This window comes from Octopus sinensis, linkage group LG13 (genome assembly GCF_006345805.1).
Source record: "Octopus sinensis linkage group LG13, ASM634580v1, whole genome shotgun sequence".
Taxonomy (NCBI): Eukaryota; Metazoa; Mollusca; class Cephalopoda; order Octopoda; family Octopodidae; genus Octopus; species Octopus sinensis.
The window spans coordinates 19,494,657-19,498,420 of NC_043009.1; positions in this window are offsets into that span (position 1 = coordinate 19,494,657).

The following is a 3,764-nucleotide window of genomic DNA, read 5'->3' on the forward strand; positions in this document are numbered from 1 at the left end:
CCTGGAGGAAAAGGATACATATGATAATATTTATGGCCATACCCCTAGCCATGAGCTGTCAACTCACTCTTGTCTCAGATTTAGTCATTGATAAAGGGATGAATGAATTACAATTCTTATAACCCTATGACCCCACTATGCTCCATGCGATTCTTAGAAAGAGTAATCTATTCTTAGTCAAAATGGCGACAACATGAATTTCTTCCATCTTCTTACCCTGTTAAAATATTTAAGAAAAATTATATTAATGTGTCCTACTTGCTAAAATTCCATTTATTTGTGCAGTTGAAGATAGCCTTGCATTTAAATTGATGTAATGATTGCATTGTTCAATTAAATGGGGTCGCTTGAAACGGTCGTACTGCATCACTACTTGATATCTGTTGCTTATTTTGATTACACACATACACACAATGGGCTTCTTTTAGTTTCTGCCAACCAAGTCATCTACGGCTGAACCGGGAACCTCGAGGCTGAGAAGCAAACATCCTACCACACAACCAAACCTGCCTCTATTAAGACATTGTCACAATTTACCATTTGCCCCACATTAAAATCTGATACCGAGAAAAAAAATCTCGGTTGTCTTTCGTTCCCTTCGTATTTCGTACGTGTTTAATATTTAATTGGGGTTTGGTGAAGTTGATACAAGGTAATATGCCAAATTGAGGGCGTTTCCAACAGAGGTAGCATATTAGTTTCCTGTCATAGAAGTATTATATATCCCTGCAGTTGTGATAAATATGCAGTTATGCACATGGAGAAACATATCATTCTAAAGTTCAAATTGCATTTAGAGTAATCTGGAATCTTTTGTACAGTAAATGGTCCACCAACGAAATGAAATTCCTCGATAGTTGATTTGAAAAAGCCTCCTCGACTGTCCAAGGTTAACTTAGCCATCACTCATATGTGAATAGGACCTGGTCGCTGATGTAGATACTCTCTTGGCACTCCCACATTTCTTCCAGAACATTGACTCTTGCATCATCTTCACCTGAGTAGATTGGTGAAATGAAGAACCTTGCTCAAGGACACAACGCACCGCCCAGTTCCAGAATAGAACTTACGTTATTACGATCGTGAAGCAAACGCCCCTAACCACTCCGCTACGCCCTTTCACCCTTGTAAAAACTAACTCTTCTTTTTTCCAAGTTGAGATTCGAAACCGAATCTAAGGACTCTCGCTCGTCTGATCCACTACGGGCCAAACAGGCGCGAAAATAATTTCTTTGTTCTGTCAGAAAGTGATGGACGGATTTCTCTTCGACTTCCGATCTGAGCTGGGTCATTGATAGTTCAAGTGGACAAGAGGCGACCTACATAGGTAAAAAAATTACTCCTGTAGTACGTCTGTCCTTCCAGCTGGGATGACCATTCTAAATACAGTGTGACACACGACAGATAAGCAGACAGCCAGCAAGAGGCAAACGGTCGACAGACAGCAGTTAACTTGTGCCAGTCAAGCAGCCAACACAGAACCACGTATTCAGCATGAACAACACAACACAGTCGCAGAACATAAACAGACACGACCGAATGACCAACGCACACACACACACACAAAACACTCCGGTTCTACCTCATCACATCAACACAGTATTTCTCCTGTTTATTTTTTACTTCGCCAACTTGAAGCAAGTTGGTAATGTTATGTAGCGGATTTCCTTGTGTATACGACACGTAAATGCAAGTGTCGATTAAATAAATTATCTAAGCCACAATCCGATGCTTTCCCATTGTTTTACTTTAACGTCGTCCACATGTCTATTTCATCCGCTCCCTCACCAACATCTTTTGCTACACGTCCCGCTACAACTTTATTGAATAATATATCAAGTCACTAAAATAGATAATGACATATTGTAATATCGAAATATAGTTTGTAATTGTGTGAAGAGTCCCGAGGCAGAAGACGATTAATTCAGAAACCATGTTGTTCGTTCCAAATTAAAATAAAATCAACAGATGTGCAGGTGTGACTGTGCGATAAGAAGCTTGCTTCTCAACCACAAGTTCCGAACTCAGTCCCACACCGTGGCATCTTGAGCAGGTATCTTCTACTATAGCCTCAGGCCGACCAAAGCCTTGTGAGTGGATTTGGAAGATAGAAACGGAAAGGAGCCCGTCGTGTATGCATATATATATATATATATATTGACAACCGGTAATGGTGTGTTTGCATCCCTACATTAGCGGTTCGGCAAAGGAATCCGATAGGACGTGTCAGGCTTAAAAACAATGCACTGGGATCGATTCATTCGACTAAACTCCTTCAAGGCGGTGCCCCAGCATGGCCGCAGTCTAATGACTAAAACAAGTAAAAGCATGAAAGATGTATCGAGGTTAATTTTAAACAAGAACAAACCCTGAGAAAATCTAATTTCAGAAGAAACTCGGTGCTACTTTGGCTTCTGATCTACAACTTGGAGGGCGATCACTTTCGGTTAGTTTCTAGTTTCTTTACCTTGCAAAACTCGCGCTTATTTTAATTATTGTATTAGTTATTCTTGGTTTCTTATTACTATTTTCTAAGACATAACTGAAACATGGTATTAAATAGAAACATTATCATTTCTAAATCTCTCAACGAGAGACATTCAGTAAAGTAAAGATTATTTGCCAACATGATGTGACAGTCCCAGTTGAGACGAATGTTACTGTTCTTTTAGCCCCAGGAAACATCGTCTCCATACAGCACACAGATAGTGCCACATTATTTTGGCAAATAAACATGGTTTTATTATTATTATTAAAATAGTAAGAATTTTGAAAAAATATATTTACAATGCCAAGTTTTACAAAAGAATTTACTATGAAAAATCTTCAGCCAACATCTTAAGGGTTTTTAAAAATTAAAACGTAAACTAAAAAATGACCTAAAGTAATCGCCCTTTAAGTCGTAGATCACACGCCAAAGTAGCTCCGATATTACTTTGGAAAAACTCTTTCTCGTCGTCGAAGATTTCCATCATGTGTCTGATAAATATAATGTGGAATGAAATGCTTCACATATCGACCTTCAGATGAAGTCAACAAACAGAACCAAACTAAATGTAGTGACGAAAGTAGGGACTCCTGGGTGTGGAGCCGAATGCGAAAAGACTCTGAAATATTAATTGTTGGTGAATCATAGTTGTTTAGTTTGTAGAATTTGAGACGTTCAGAAGAGTTTGTCCGCAGACAAAAGAGTTTTAGTCATTGTTAGTGCCTCGTTGGGTAACGTTAGAGAGGGTGCCAGTCTTTTCCAGCACCACAGTCTCGCAATCGCCTGCAGTAGTGCTGTGTGTCATTTTAAACACGGTAGAGGTAAATACCAATAATTTTAGTAGTAATAACTGAGGAAGTATATTTTTCGTTTTATTTTTCATATTGTCCATATTAGCTTATACTAAATGACCGTATTTTAACGTGTATCAGGAACAATATTTTGTCAAAAATTAGGTTTAAAAAATATGGGAGTTTCTTATACATGGATAGTATTATAATCCCTTACAAAACCTTTTTTTTTCCAAATTAGGTGGTTCCTTTTACACGTTAAAATACGGTGTGTTACCAATCAATAAACCGTGTTTATGTCTGTTTAACAATAATTTTCCTCTCGCCTTGTAAATTAATTTTTCTTAAATTATCTCTTCTAATATTTGAGAGTCACTAACATTTATCCGTAATTTTTTTTTTTTTCATCAATTACGAGTAAAATTCCGCCCTTCATCACTTTGATCACCTTGAGTTGTTTCCCTTAGGTAATTCCACAATTACCT